Source organism: Oncorhynchus masou, unplaced genomic scaffold (assembly GCF_036934945.1).
Source record: "Oncorhynchus masou masou isolate Uvic2021 unplaced genomic scaffold, UVic_Omas_1.1 unplaced_scaffold_714, whole genome shotgun sequence".
In the NCBI taxonomy this organism is placed as follows: domain Eukaryota; kingdom Metazoa; phylum Chordata; class Actinopteri; order Salmoniformes; family Salmonidae; genus Oncorhynchus; species Oncorhynchus masou.
Window position 1 is genome coordinate 372,302 of NW_027013609.1, and position 17,194 is coordinate 389,495.

General features: G+C 43.3%; 1 long non-coding RNA gene across 1 annotated transcript; it reads right to left on the bottom strand.

Moving 5' to 3' along the window:
• Positions 1-4,120: 4,120 nt before the first annotated feature.
• LOC135537155 (uncharacterized) lies at positions 4,121-10,478 on the bottom strand. The gene is made up of 3 exons (XR_010455133.1): positions 10,086-10,478; positions 7,951-8,082; positions 4,121-4,144 (listed from the first exon to the last, which is right to left on the bottom strand). It is a non-coding gene; the product is annotated as an uncharacterized LOC135537155 (long non-coding RNA).
• Positions 10,479-17,194: the final 6,716 nt, after the last annotated feature.

Sequence of the window (17,194 nt, forward strand, 5' to 3'; positions counted from 1 at the left end):
ACAGAGCGAGAGAGAGAGACAGAGAGAGAGACAGAAGAGAGGAGAGACAGAGAGACAGAGAGAGACAGAGTGAGAGACGGAGACAGAGAGAGAAGAGAGAGAGACAAAGAGACAGAGAGAGAGTTGTGATCCCTTCAGGTGAAATATCACGTCGCTCACTACGAGACCTCTCATCAATATTACTGTAAGATTGACCCTACTGACTGCAGTCTGTACCCCACTCCTTCCTCCCTACTGACTGCAGTCTGTACCCCACTCCTTCCTCCCTACTGACTGCAGTCTGTACCCCACTTCCTCCTCCCTACTGACTGACTGACTTCAGGCTTTACCCCACTCCTTCCTCCCTACTGACTCCAGTCTGTACCCCACTTCCTCCTCCCTAATGACTGACTGACTTCAGGCTTTACCCCACTCCTTCCTCCCTACTGACTCCAGTCTGTACCCCACTTCCTCCTCCCTACTGACTGACTGACTTCAGGCTTTACCCCACTCCTTCCTCCCTACTGACTCCAGTCTGTACCCCACTTCCTCCTCCCTACTGACTGACTGACTTCAGGCTTTACCCCACTCCTTCCTCCCTACTGACTCCAGTCTGTACCCCACTTCCTCCTCCCTACTGACTGACTGACTTCAGGCTTTACCCCACTCCTTCCTCCCTACTGACTCCAGTCTGTACCCCACTTCCTCCTCCCTAATGACTGACTGACTTCAGGCTTTACCCCACTCCCTCCTCCCTAATGACTCCAGTCTGTACCCCACTTCCTCCTCCCTACTGACTGACTGACTTCAGGCTTTACCCCACTCCTTCCTCCCTACTGACTCCAGTCTGTACCCCACTTCCTCCTCCCTACTGACTGACTGACTTCAGGCTTTACCCCACTCCTTCCTCCCTAATGACTGACAGACTCCAGTCTGTACCCCACTCCTTCCTCCCTAATGACTGACAGACTTCAGTCTGTACCCCACTCCTTCCTCCCTAATGACTTCAGTCTGTACCCCACTTCCTCCTCCCTACTGACTGACTGACTTCAGGCTTTACCCCACTCCTTCCTCCCTACTGACTCCAGTCTGTACCCCACTTCCTCCTCCCTACTGACTGACTGACTTCAGGCTTTACCCCACTCCTTCCTCCCTAATGACTGACAGACTCCAGTCTGTACCCCACTCCTTCCTCCCTAATGACTGACAGACTCCAGTCTGTACCCCACTCCTTCCTCCCTAATGACTGACTGACTGCAGTCTGTACCCCACTCCTTCCTCCCTAATGACTGACAGACTCCAGTCTGTACCCCACTCCTTCCTCCCTAATGACTGACTGACTGCAGTCTGTACCCCACTTCCTCTCCCCTAATGACTGACTGACTTCAGTCTGTACCCCACTCCTTCCTCCCTAATGACTTCAGTCTGTACCCCACTCCCTAATGACTGACTGACTGCAGTCTGTACCCCACTGAAGCAGGTGTAATAGAAAGTGCTGAACAGAACAGAGTCAAAGGGAATGAAAAGGGTAGACCTTGTGTCAGCCTGCCGTCAAAGCCTAGCAGTTTCAAGGTGCACAGGAAGACACACCCCTTTTCCTCCTATTACAACCAATCAACATAACGGAACATTAGGATTCATATCAATAGCAAATAGGAAGTAGTAACAACTTGAATTAATTCAATTCAGTTTCTTTAGGAAAACAAAATTATTTGAAAGTAGTTATCAATTACTAAAAAAAAAAAAAAATGTTCACAACAAGTGTTTTTGTCAAAGAAAATGATGCACTGTTGTTGTCTGTTATTTTGACAATAAATGGAGAGAGGAAAAAAAGGTGAATGCAGAATTTAGACAAATCCAAGAGGTGTTTTACCTTTTGTGATTCCTTCTTTCCTGTCTTTTCCTCTAAAGACCTCATTTTGGGACAAGTAAATGAATTTGAAACTATAACAAGACTGTTGGTAGATCAACTCAAGACATTAGTAATGGATGTCGGGGTTGAAGGGCAACAGGCAACAACAAAAAGGCAAAGGCAACCATCACTTTGAGGAAAACTTCAAATTGACATTTCATTTTGAACACTTATAGAAAATACAGAGATCTATACAAGAGCCTCTTTGATGGTTAAACAAATACTGGGACAGGAGAAGCCCTCCCTTTGCCCACCTTAATATGTGTGTTTGTTTTGCCAAATAAACTGGAAAGTACTACCCATCATTGGGTTGTCAAGTTGATTTGGACGTGTGCGTAGGTTTTCAGTATGTAGGCTATGAGCTGTATGCGAGTGCAAGGAAGGAAGAGAGCTCACCGGCTTGTAGTACTAAAAAACAGAAATGAGTTAGCATTCTCTACTCTCTGCTTCATTGGCCCTTCCTATTGGGGAAATGAATGGGCTTTTGGGGACATATAACAGAACACAAGGTCTGGAGGTGACCACAGGCTTAGGAGAACTTATGTATGTTTTGTTCTATGAGATAATATCAGTCCGTTACCAATGACCTTTAGGGACTATGAAGCCTTTATGTGGTCAGAAAAAGTCTGTTGCCAACTGTCACAGAAATGGAACAACATGAGGTCACAAAGATGTTCACGCCACTACTCAGCTTAACAAGGTAGTGATCTTTCTGCTTACCAGGCTGGTCTATTGTTTGCTCTTCAGGCGGGAGGGCTTGTTTTATCGTTACCTCCGAACGGTGTTGTCAAGAGAGGAGACTTCGGGAAGCTCTTATAAGGTAAGCTAAGCATGGCATCTCCCCCTCCTGTGCGTACCCCTTTACAACTAACCAAACCATCTGGGGAGGCAAATATTATAACATACTAACTTGGTAGTATCACAACTAAAACATTCTCTGGCTGTGTTACATGGCTATTTATCGGCTATGAAGTTGTGAAGCTGTGCCTGCAGCGTATTTAACATGTTTTACATTGTCAGCACAACGGTAGCTTATTTTTGATTTACATAAATTCTTAAAAAATTCAGAAAAATGTGTTTTAACTGATGAAGATTATCTCATAGAACAAAACATAAGTTATATTTTCAGCGTTTAGACAACAACAAAAACATTAATCTCCCCCAATGGATTGCCCAACGGCCCCGGGGACTTATCCTCGTTAGTGCCTACAAAAAAGACGCCGCTACTACTGCTCACTATGATTGTGAGCAGTAGTAGTGAGTACCATGCTAAAGTATTTCACGTGCAGTGAGTACCATACTAAGTTATTTACGTGTAGTGAGTACCATACTAAGGTATTCACGTGTAGTGGTACCATACTAAGGTATTTACATTAGTAAGTACCATACTAAGGTATTTACGTGTAGTGAGTACCATGCTAAGGTATTTCACGTGTAGTGAGTACCATACTAAGGTATTTCACGTGTAGTGAGTACCATACTAAGCTATTTCACTGTGGAGATGCCTAGTTTGACTCAAGCTGACGGTGAATGGGGGGGGGGTAGGGGGTCTCTAAGGAGGAGTAACAGAGTAAACCTACATCAGTGTTACAACTCCCAAACACAGACCAAAACAACCAACCATCCCTCCAGAAATATTCTATAAAAATTCTATCAAATCAGATAATTTGTGACATAGGGAGAACGACAGGGCTCGGCAGACAGAACTACACGATAACCTACCATTGGGCTCGGCAGACAGAACTACACGATAACCTACCATTGGGCTCAGCAGACAAAACTAAACGATAACCTACTTTTGAGTGTGTGTGTGTTTTAGTTTGATCCATCGAACCCTGTGTAAAGTTGTTGTTCTATGTAAGGCGCTGCTGTTGATGCCATATGCTCCTCAAGGGGGAAAGGGCCTAAGTGACAACACTGCATCTGACATTTAGCAGACGTTTTCATCCAAATCCACTTTTAGTCATGTGTGCGTACATGTTTACATACACGTGACGTGGGGAAATGGAACCCACTATCCTGGGCGTTTGCAGCGTAGTGCTCTACCGACTGAGTGACAAGGAGTTGTAACTACCAGCACCTAACTTCCTCACAGCTGGAGTGCTGGACCCTCCACCAACGGGGGTGCTCCCTGCGGGGTTTTGACTTACTTTGGTGTTCATGCTCTGGGGGAGAACTCCAGTATGGTGTCCACTCTGGTCCCAGCATCCGGGTTCTTTCAGCTGGGTCCAGAACCTCCTGAGCCAGCCTTTGCTGCAATCGCAGGTACAGAAATGGATGAATACCATTTTGAAACATAGGCACACACCTTTCACACACACACACACACACACACACACACAGCCTCCAAAAATGAAGACCGCCACCTGCCAAAATGCAGGTAGATACTGGCATTGGCGATAAGATGTCCATTTCAAACCAAATCTTACTGGTCACATACACAGGGTTAGCAGATGTTATTGGTCACATTAGCAGATGTTATTGGTCAGGGTTAGCAGATGTTATTGGTCACATACACAGGGTTAGCAGATGTTATTGGTCACATACACAGGGTTAGTGCAGTGCAGTGAAATGCTTGTGTTTCTAGTTCCGACAGTGCAGTAACATCTAACAAGTAATCTAACAATTCCACAACAACTACCTAACACACACAAATCTAACAAGTAATCTAACAATTCCACAACAACTACCTAACACACACAAATCTAACAAGTAATCTAACAATTCCACAACAACTACCTAACACACACAAATCTAACAAGTAATCTAACAATTCCACAACAACTACCCAATACACACAAATCTAACAATTCCACACCAACTTCCTAATACACACAATCTAAAGGGATGGAACAAGAATATATACATTACCATTCAAAAGTTTGGGGTCACTTAGAAATGTCCTTGTTTTTGAAAGAAAAGCACATTTTTGACCATTAAAATAACATCAAACTGATCAGAGATACAGTGTAAACTTTGTTAATTAATGTTGTAAATGACTATTGTAGCTGGAAATGGCTGACTTTTAATGGAATATCTACATAGGCGCACAGAGGCCCATTATCAGCAACCATCACTCCTGTGTTCCAATGGCACGTTGTGTTAGCTAAAGTTTATAATTTTAAAAGGCTAATTGATCATTAGAGAACCATTTTGCAATTATGTTAGCACAGCTGAAAACTGTTCTGATTAAAGAAGCAATAAAACTGGCCTTCTTTAGACTAGTTGAGTATCTGGAGCATCAGCATTTGTGGGTTCGATTACAGGCTCAAAATGGCCAGAAACTAATAACTTTCTTCTGAAACTTGTCAGTCTATTCTTGTTCTGATAAATGAAGGCTATTCCACCGGAGAAATTGCCAAGAAACTGAAGATCTCGTACAACGCTATGTACTACTCCCTTCACAGAACAGAGCAAACTGGCTCTAACCAGAATAGAAAGAGGAGTGGGAGGCCCCGGTGCACAACTGAGCAAGAGGACAAGTACATTAGAGTGTCTAGTTTGAGAAACAGACGCCTCACAAGTCCTCAACTGGCAGCTTCATTAAATATTACCCGCAAAACACCAGTCTCAATGTCAACAGTGAAGAGGCGACTCCGGGATGCTGACCTTCTAGGCAGAGTTGCAAAGACAAAGCCATATCTCAGACTGGCCAATAAAACGAAAAGATTAAGATGGGCAAACACAGACACTGGACAGAGCAACTCCTGCCTAGAAGGGCAGCTAGCATAATTGCAAAAGGGTTTTCTAATGATCAATTAGCCTTTAAAATGATAAACTTTAGCTAACATAACGTGCCATTGGAACACAGGAGTGATGGTTGCTGATAATGGGCCTCTGTACACCTATGTAGATATTCCAATAAAAAAAAATCTGCCGTTTCCAGCTACAATAGTCATTTTAAAACATTAACAATGTCTACACTGTATTTCTGATCAATTTGATGTTATTTTAATGGACAAAAAATGTGCTTTTCTTTCAAAAACAAGGACATTTCTAAGTGACCCCAAACTTTTAAATGGTAGTGTACATATAAACGTTGGCATATTGGTTTAAAAAATGAAATAAATAAGAACTATACCACATTACTTCTTACTAGTAATACATTTATTATTTTAGATTATAAAGCATTCTCATCCATTTCTGCCATTTTTAACAGAAAATAAATATATATTTTGTCTGGTAAAAACGTGAGTGGCCGGTACACCAAAACGTGAGTGGCCGGTACACCAAAACGTGAGTGGCCGGTACACCAAAAAACGTGAGTGACCGGTACACCAAAACGTGAGTGGCCGGTACACCAAAGCGTGAGTGACCGGTACACCAAAACGTGAGTGACCGGCACACCAAAACGTGAGTGACCAGCACACCAAAACGTGAGTGACCGGCACACCAAAACGTGAGTGACTGGCACACCAAAACGTGAGTGACTGGCACACCAAAACGTGAGTGACCGGTACATTTTATGCCCTGCACACACACAACATTTAAAAGGCAGATGCATTTCAACTTAAACCCTTCAACCAATGACAAAGTGTGATAGAAAAGCTGTCCCTGTTAATACATCACAATTTCAGACATTATTTTCTACAATAGTAACTTGTATCTCCTGTTCTTCTATCTGTCCTCCAAAACTATAAGTAAAACCTTGCAAGGCACCTGAGCAAGCGACCATCATAGCAAAATTACAAATCCCGCAAAAACTCCATTAACTTTGTGGTTACTTGACAACACAGTTACATTTTAGCTCATCTAAAGCAAACACTCTAATCCAGAAGTAGCTACAACCACATATCTCAGTAGAGTAAGTACATTCATCTGAAGATAGCTAGGTGACAACCACATATCTCAGTCAGAGTCAGTACATCCATCTGAAGATAGCTAGGTGGGACAACCACATATCTCAGTCAGAGTCAGTACATTCATCTGAAGATAGCTAGGTGGGACAACCACACATCTCAGTCATCCATCTGAAGATAGCTAGTACATTCATCTGAATCCATCTGAAGATAGCTAGGTGGGACAACCACATATCTCAGTCAGAGTCAGTACATCCATCTGAAGATAGCTAGGTGGGACAACCATATCTCAGTCAGAGTCAGTACATTCATCTGAAGATAGCTAGGTGGGACAACCACATATCTCAGTCAGAGTCAGTACATTCATCTGAAGATAGCTAGGTGGGACAACCACATATCTCAGTCATAGTCAGTACATCCATCTGAAGATAGCTAGGTGGGACAACCACATATCTCAGTCAGAGTAACTACATCCATCTGAAGATAGCTAGGTGGGACATGCCACATATCTCAGTCAGAGTAAGTACATCCATCTGAAGATAGCTAGGTGGGACAACCACATATCTCAGTCAGAGTCAGTACATTCATCTGAAGATAGCTAGGTGGGACAAGCCACATATCTCAGTCAGAGTCAGTACATTCATCTGAAGATAGCTAGGTGGGACATGCCACATATCTCAGTCAGAGTCAGTACATTCATCTGAAGATAGCTAGGTGGGACAACCACATATCTCAGTCAGAGTCAGTACATTCATCTGAAGATAGCTAGGTGGGACAACCACATATCTCAGTCATAGTCAGTACATTCATCTGAAGATAGCTAGGTGGGACAACCACATATCTCAGTCAGAGTCAGTACATTCATCTGAAGATAGCTAGGTGGGACATGCCACATATCTCAGTCAGAGTAAGTACATCCATCTGAAGATAGCTAGGTGGGACATGCCACATATCTCAGTCAGAGTAAGTACATCCATCTGGAAAGTCAATGGTAAAGTCAATGGTAGTAAGGGGGGAGTCAGTGGTAGTCCGTGGGTAGTAAGGGGGAGGGGGTAAGTCAGTGGTAGTAAGGGGGAGGAGTCAGTGGTAGTATGGGGGGAAGTCAGTGGTAGTAAGGGGGGAAGTCAGTGGTAGTAAGGGGGGAAGTCAGTGGTAGTAAGGGGGGGTAAGTCAGTGGTAGTAAGGGGGGGGGAGTCAGTTGTAGTAAGGGGGGGAGTCAGTTGTAGTAAGGGGGAGAGGTCAAGGGTCAGCACTACTTACCTGTGTTCCGACCCCGTGGTACAGACAGTTGACCACGTTGTCCAACAGGTTGATGTCTAGTTTCTGGCTGAAGTCTAGCAGCTGCTGCGCTGCATGGTCTGCTAACACTGTCATAACTGCTGGCATGGAGCTCTGCAAGGATGGACAGCAAGGAGGGGGTTAGACTGTGTGTGTGTGTGTTATGACTGACAGAGGCAGAGAAAACATTCAACAGCAACAGGCAGAGAGTCATGTGAATGAATGGAGCATTCCAACCAGCTCACCACCTCTCCCAACCCCCTTCCCCTGCTCCCCAGTCAGTTACATACATGCACAGGATGTTGGTGGCTCCTTAAATTGGGGAGGATGGCTCAAAGTGATGGCAGCAAAGGAATCAATGTAAAGATGTCGAACTCATCAAACACGCAGCTTCCATGCGTTTGATACCATTCTATTCCAGACATTAGTATGAGCTGTCCTCCTCACAGCAACCTCCTGTGACACACCCCTCCTCCTCATCTCCACTAGTAAACAAGCATGACATGAGCTGGCCCCTTGCTCACTTTTTCCAATAAGTTATATCTTGTCACACAAACTACTCAAAGCTATAAATAAGAAAATACACTGAAAACAAACACAATGACAGCTAAGTTTAGATCAGGCATATACGCTTTCCATAAAGGAACATTCTGACAGTTGTATTTTGACAATTCATAAAAAGCTTTTTCTGATATCGTTTAATAAACAAACATGTGTGACATACTGAAAATATCACATTATCATGCCACCTCCATAACACAATTTAACCACGTGCCACAGAACGTCACTTTGTTTACATCTGCACCTGCCAGGCGTGGCTATTTTGAAGTTCAAACACACCTTAAAATGTTACAGTAAACACTGATGAATGTAGAAGAATACTGAAATAAGCTGCTTTATCGTCTTATATCAATCAGTTTATCTACCGTGTGACCCTGTAGTTAACGTTAGGCATTATTGGGTGCGTTCCAGGTCTATATAATGCCGCGTTCAAAACAACTGGGTGCATGGAAAAATACAAAGTCAAATCATGACATCATTGATCTTCGGGTGGGAAAGTCGGAGCTCTAGAAGGAGGCCCGACGTCCCGAGTTTGATGACTATTCAAATCGATTTTTCCCAGTCAGAGATCGTTTTTTTCCCGACAGCTGAAGTCGGTACGTCGGAGATGTACTAGTTCCCAGTATATTTGAACGCGGCAATAAAACATGCGCTAAGCAGCCCACGTGACATTTATCCATTACCTGCAACACTTCGTAAACGATAACAACTTAGCGAAACTGGAAACAGGTAAGGCTAGTTTACAAGTTCGTTTCAATTGGCGGAAAATTCAACGATCTCAATTCGATTAAAAAAATGTAAAATAGTAAATACACACAGCACCACCAGCGCATTGCCCTGGCTACATTCTGATTCGATGCCAAGCTATTGATAGGACTGTCGTTGATACCAAGACAAAAGGAAGTCTATGTCACCAGAGAAAACGTGTGGTCCTCCATAGCAGGCTATCATCACCCTGACTCCCAGACACACGCCTCCCCCTACCCCTCCCTCCACGCTTATCAAAGGAAGGCTTGCGTCCTTTACTACCCAGACAGTTAACTGTACAGCTAGTAATACACGCCTAACAAAATAGCTTCTTTTATATAAGTTTGAAAAGTAGCCATGACCCTAATGCATCTTAATGTTTTTATGCCTTACTAAAATAACAACTAACTTTGCCGTCCAAACACGGCGCATCACTGGTAAAGTTAGCACAATTAACGTTAGAAAACTAGCAACAAAATACATCCGCTCACACCACGGACGCTGTTTCTGAGGAAGGACTGGATGAATTAATTCATTATTTTTTTTGTTTGTCGTCCCCCCAGTCCTCAGCATTGCTTGCTATCATCACCACACCACTCACACCCACCCCTCGCGGACTTTCTCACACACCAGCATCCCTTGTAAAGTGCATCACACAGCAACGTTGCCACTTACTTACCTAACTAGTAGTTACACTTTATTACTGGATGCTCTCTGGATTTTACATTCCAAAAGTGAAATTAAAGTCTAAAATATTTTTTTCTACCCCCCCCAAGTCAAATGCTACTTTGCACCCCTGAGTTACCTACCAAAAGTCCAAGCCTCTGACTGAAAGAAGATTGGCTTTTTTCCCCACAGGGAAGCTTGCTACAAGGTGATATACAATATCGTTGTTGTTTAGTCAGAAATAGACTGGCTAACGTTACTGTTATCTCTGACACGTTAGCTGGCTCCAATTCCAGAAGGTGTATATTGATGGCTAGTTAATAAGGATCACAGATGTGGATTCCGCAACTATTATCACGGTACGCTCAATAATATACTCCGATTCATTTTACGAAATAAAAATAAATCTTAATTTACAATTTAATTCTTTAACTATAATGTTGTTTTTTGTTGCAGCGGGGCGGTTTGAGAGATTGTATTCCTGCGCCTCTTCTCCTCGTTGAAGCAACTAACTCACATAACCGGTTGAAACCGGTTCAGACTGGGAGATTCCATCTCGGTTTAGTTTTCAGCCGATGGCGCCGCGGAAAGTTTGGACTAACGTCACGCCCATTTTACACTCCCATTGGTGAAGTTGTTTTTTACGGACATCGTTGCTTGAACTCTATTGGGTAACTCTGTTGTCAATCAATTTAAATTCGTCCAGGCACCCACGCGACTGCTCCGCCCGTGGTCAGAAAAAAGAGGGCGGATTCCGATCAAGCAGAATGGACTTTTCAATGCCTCCAACGTGAATGGCAAATAGTGCTTTCAATATTGTTTTGCCATTGTGTGCGCGTTTGTTAACAATCAACAATCACTTTGCAACTTGAGGAAGTGTCGCTAGTATTGCACAATAGCCTTGACTTGATTGACGTTTAGAGAAATGTATTTTTCCAACACTGTATCCATTGCAAAAGGATGTGTGACTTATCAACAGCATTTCGTTTCGTTATCGACCCAGCTCACCATCACGCTGTTTTGTTGTGATCATGACATTGCAATTCACTAGTCTGTGCTGTGCAACCTACACGAGATACAAAGATGAAACGTGTTTACATTAGGTAAAGGAGATACAGTCCACAATACAATCGCCTGACTCGTGAGCCTGTTGCTGGTAATTTTCCACCAGCCACGAGTGGGAGTGGTTACAATGAATCCGCGCACTGCACAAGTTTACAAAAATGACATGGAAGGGAAATGTCCACGCTATGTGGTGTCCCTCTTCAGTTCAGAACATGACGTTAGCATCAAAGACCATGTAACATTAGTCCCGATTGCAATTTAGGAGAGTTAAACAAATATGCAGTATCATTGCTGCTCTCTGTAAAGGATGCAAACATGACAGCGTTTTTTTAAACCCTAACTGTCACGTGACCCAGCGTGCCACTTGATGGAAAAATACTGGATTTAGTGTCGGCAAGCCGTACTAGTAAAGTCATCCGCTAACATAATTGAGAGCGAGGTTTCAGAAGGACGTACGTTCCATTATTCTATAGGCTACCTTACCCAGCAACACAACGCTGTTACCCTCAAATTCAATGTGCTCAGTGTGATTTGAGCTATCATAGAGAGAGACATTAATGACAGATTTTCAATCATTACATGGCTATTACACACGTGCAATAATCAGTGTGTGGTTTTAATTGTCTATAGTTTTGCACACAAACAAACATGGTCATCAATTAAGCAGGCCATGCACAATGTCATTGCATGCTATTCTGCACAAGTTTGATTGCCATTTTACAATGCACACTACATGACCAAAAGTATGTGGACACCCCTTCAAATGAGTGGATTAGGCTATTTCAGCCACACCAGTTGAGCACACCGGCATGCAATCTCCATAGACAAACATTGGCAGTAGAATGGCCCATACTGAAGAGCTCAGTGATATTCAACATGGCACTGTCATAGGCTGCAACCTTGACAACAAGTCAGTTTGACAAATTTCTGCCCTGCTAGAGCTGCCCGTGTCAAGTAAGTGCTGTTATTGTGAATTGGAAACGTCTAGGAGCAACAACGGCTCAGCCCTAAGTGGTAGGCCACACAAGTTCTATGGGACCACCGAGTGCTGAAGGGTGTAGCGCACAAATATTGCCTGTCCTCAGTTGCAACACTCACAGCTTGTGGAAAGCCTTTCCATAAGAGTGGAGGATGTTATAGCAGCAAAGGAGGGACCAACTCCATAGTAATGCACATGATTTTGGAATTGGATGTTCGACGAACAGATGTCCAGTGGAAGTTCACATTTTTCTTTTTTTGGTCAAATGTTAATTCACCCGTATTCTACAAAGCTCTTTGGGTTGAAGAATATTTGTTAATTCACCCGTATTCTACAAAGCTCTTTGGGTTGAAGAATATTTGTTAATTCACCCGTTTTCTACAAAGCTCTTTGGGTTGAAGAATATTTGTTAATTCAAGAATATTAGTATTCTACAAAGCTCTTTGGGTTGAAGAATATTTGTTAATTCACCCGTTTTCTACAAAAGCTCTTTGGGTTGAAGAATATTTGTTAATTCACCCGTATTCTACAAAGCTCTTTGGGTTGAAGAATATTAGTTAATTCACCTGTATTCTACAAAGCTCTTTGGGTTGAAGAATATTTGTTAATTCACCCGTTTTCTACAAAGCTCTTTGGGTTTAAGCCTATTTTAACAATATGTGTTGGCTACACACAGAATTTTTTTATCTTCCTGTCTATGTGTGAACGTGATGCCTTCACTAGCCAACTACAGCCAAGCCTGAAAGATAACTGCAATGAAGAGTCATTTAGGTAAACCATATATAGAAATATACACAAGCCAAGATAAGTCCTCAGCCATGCAGGTCATTCAATAAATGTTTGAAAGAGTGTGTACAGTCCCCTCTGGCTTAGATTTTCTCTCATCTTCTTCCCCTTCTCTTGAAGTCAATGTGAAATTCCAAGAAATTCCACCTTGAAAGTAAAACAAACTGGGCTGTCGTCTTTCCAGGAACTTGAGAGAAAAGCGTTTGAGGAACCTCCCTCAGTGATCTCAGCTCCGTCAGGTTAACATTTAACAGGTCGACAAACGGACGGCTCAAATGGCACCCCAGTCCCTTATGGCTCTGGTCAAAAGTAGTGCATTATACAGGGCCCTGGTTGACAGTAGTGCATTATATAGGGCCCTGGTTGACAATAGTGCATTATATAGGGCCCTGGTTGACAGTAGTGTATTATATAGGAACCTGGTTGACAGTAGTGCATTATATAAGGCCCTGGTTGACAGTAGTGCATTATATAGGGCCCTGGTTGACAGTAGTGCATTATATAGGACCCTGGTTGACAGTAGTGCATTATATAGGGCCCTGGTTGACAGTAGTGCATTATATAGGGCCCTGGTTGACAGTAGTGCATTATATAGGGCGCTGGTTGACAGTAGTGCATTATATAGGGCCCTGGTTGACAGTAGTGCATTATATAGGGCCCTGGTTGACAGTAGTGCATTATATAGGGCCCAGGTTGACAGTAGTGCATTATATAGGTCCCTGGTTGACAGTAGTGCATTATATAGGGCCCTGGTTGACAGTAGTGCATAATATAGGGCCCTGGTTGACAGTAGTGCACTATAAAGGGAATAGGATGCCATTTGGGATGCACTGTGTGCACGGACTGTAACAAGCCTGCGCTTGTAACGACAGCTTGTCTGATTTGAATACAATATATTAACAGATTGGCAGACAAATCAGACAGCATATGATTTACACCCGTGTGTAATATCTGGACTTCTCTCGTACTCTCATGGTTTTGTTTGAGGGTTGTTTTACACCCGTGTGCAATATCTGGACTTCTCTCGTACTCTCATGGTTTTGTTTGAGGGTTGTTTTACACCCGTGTGCAATATCTGGACTTCTCTCGTACTCTCATGGTTTTGTTTGAGGGTGGTTTACACCCGTGTGTAATATCTGGACTTCTCTCCTCACTCTCATGGTTTTGTTTGAGGGTTGTTTTACACCCGTGTGTAATATCTGGACTTCTCTCGTACTCTCATGGTTTTGTTTGAGGGTTGTTTTACACCCGTGTGTAATATCTGGACTTCTCTCGTACTCTCATGGTTTTGTTTGAGGGTTGTTTTACACCCGTGTGTAATATCTGGACTTCTCTCGTACTCTCATGGTTTTGTTTGAGGGTTGTTTTACACCCGTGTGTAATATCTGGACTTCTCTCGTACTCTCATTGTTTTACACCCGTGTGTAATATCTGGACTTCTCTCGTCCTCTCGTGGTTTTGTTTGAGGGTTGTTTTACACCCGTGTGTAATATCTGGACTTCTCTCGTACTTTCATGGTTTTGTTTGAGGGTTGTTTTACACCCGTGTGTAATATCTGGACTTCTCTCGTACTCTCATGGTTTTGTTTGAGGGTTGTTTTACACCCGTGTGTAATATCTGGACTTCTCTCGTACTCTCATGGTTTTGTTTGAGGTTGTTTTACACCCGTGTGTAATATCTGGACTTCTCTCGTACTCTCATGGTTTTGTTTGAGGGTTGTTTTACACCCGTGTGTAATATCTGGACTTCTCCTCGTACTCTCATTGTTTTACACCCGTGTGTAATATCTGGACTTCTCTCGTCCTCTCGTGGTTTTGTTTGAGGTTGTTTTACACCCGTGTGTAATATCTGGACTTCTCTCGTACTTTCATGGTTTTGTTTGAGGGTTGTTTTACACCCGTGTGTAATATCTGGACTTCTCTCGTACTCTCATGGTTTTGTTTGAGGGTTGTTTTACACCCGTGTGTAATATCTGGACTTCTCTCGTACTCTCATTGTTTTACACCCGTGTGTAATATCTGGACTTCTCTCGTCCTCTCGTGGTTTTGTTTGAGGGTTGTTTTACACCCGTGTGTAATATCTGGACTTCTCTCGTACTTTCATGGTTTTGTTTGAGGGTTGTTTTACACCCGTGTGTAATATCTGGACTTCTCTCGTACTCTCATGGTTTTGTTTGAGGGTTGTTTTACACCCGTGTGTAATATCTGGACTTCTCTCGTACTCTCATGGTTTTGTTTGAGGGTTGTTTTACACCTGTGTGTAATATCTGGAGTCTCTATTACTCTCATGGTTTTGTTGAAGGGTTATTTAATTTACATAGAGGGATATACCTCTATTCTTATTTTAAAAGGGATATAGCCACCTCTAAACGTATTATAAGTGCACTATTTTGACTGAGTAATGTTTGCAAATATTGACTGACCAATGTGCAGCTGTCACTGGACTTTTAAAGTCCCTCCATACGGTCAGCTTTCACTCCATATCATATTATAGAGATATATTCTACCTATTCTATGTTTCTATAGCATGCATAATTTAGCTATCCTGTCATGACATGTCCCAATAAAACTATTCAAATGAACCTGTCAGAGAAAAAAAGTCACTTTTTGACTTCAGCTAGAGAGAGCGGTATTATTTGAAAAATGGTTAGTCTGCCTGTGATTTGTGCCCCTCCCTTCCTCCTTTCCCCTGTCAACAGCTCTCACTCTCTCTCTCTCTCTCTCTCTCTCTCTCTCTCTCTCTCTCGCACAGGAATTCATTGTTACACATGTGCGAGAATTGGAAGTGAGCAACCAAACCCGCTCACTCAGGATTAGACTGGTCAAATCTTGTTCTGTCTGGTTGTGATTGGGGACAGCTCATTTACATACATTATTCATTACATCATAATAGGGTTCTGACCCTGGTGTTCTTGGAGTTCCACCACAACAAACCTATATTGACTTCTGTTGTTGTTGCACAGCCAGTGCAGTGTGTTATTAGATATAATACAGACTAGTGGAGATATTGGAACTCTGGCAAGGTTTGGGAGAGCATGTAGATTGATACTAGCCTGCAAAGTAGAGGGGGGATAAAGTCTGTCTGACACTTGTCAGGTTGTTATTGTGGTGTTGTTTTCAAACCAGTGTATATGGAAGCTGTTTGTGATAAATTACATGGTAGTAGATGTGTTAGGGATCCTCAGTTGTTGAAAATCATAGAAAATAATTTGAGTTATTTAATAGTGGTATGGTATTAGTACACACTGTTTCCATATTGTAATGTTTTGAGGAAAATACTATCATAGTGTGTCGTAGTGGTGTGTATATACACGCCTCTCACTCAGTAAACTATAAACAGCGCCACCTTGTGTCTTCAGAAGTGAACTGGTGAGATTGCTGTGCAAATTAAAGCCTACAGCGCCTACTAGTGGTTGAAACAAAAACCTTACGTGCAAGAGCTACTTTGAAGTATCGGAAATTAGGACTGATTGACTTCACGAGATCGTTCCATTGTGGTGGAAAACAGGCTATTTGTTTGGCACTATTGAGAGACGGACACAGCACTCTTCCTTTCCTATTTATACTTTCATTTTCCATCTACAAAGACGACAACAGCACAGTGACAAACATCTGGGGGGGGAGGTTGTGTTCTGGCCATGGTCACTCATATGGAGGTAGTGATGGGGGGGTTGTGTTCTGGCCATGGTCACTCATATGGAGGTAGTGATGGGGGGTTGTGTTCTGGCCATGGTCACTCACATGGAGGTAGTGATGGGGGGGTTGTGTTCTGGCCATGGTCACTCACATGGAGGTAGTGATGGGGGTTGTGTTCTGGCCATGGTCACTCACATGGAGGTAGTGATGGGGGGTTGTGTTCTGGCCATGGTCACTCACATGGAGGTAGTGATGGGGGGTTGTGTTCTGGCCATGGTCACTCACATGGAGTAGTGATGGGGGGGTTGTGTTCTGGCCATGGTCACTCACATGGAGGTAGTGATGGGGGTTGTGTTCTGGCCATGGTCACTCACATGGAGGTAGTGATGGGGGGTTGTGTTCTGGCCATGGAGGTCTGGCCATGGTCACTCACATGGAGGTAGTGATGGGGGGTTGTGTTCTGGCCATGGTCACTCACATGGAGGTAGTGATGGGGGGTTGTGTTCTGGCCATGGTCACTCACATGGAGGTAGTGATGGGGGGTTGTGTTCTGGCCATGGTCACTCACATGGAGGTAGTGATGGGGGGGGTTGTGTTCTGGCCATGGTCACTCACATGGAGGTAGTGATGGGGGGGTTGTGTTCTGGCCATGGTCACTCACATGGAGTAGTGATGGGGGGTTGTGTTCTGGCCATGGTCACTCATATGGAGGTAGTGATGGGGGGGGTTGTGTTCTGGCCATGGTCACTCACATGGAGGTAGTGATGGGGGTTTGTGTTCTGGCCAT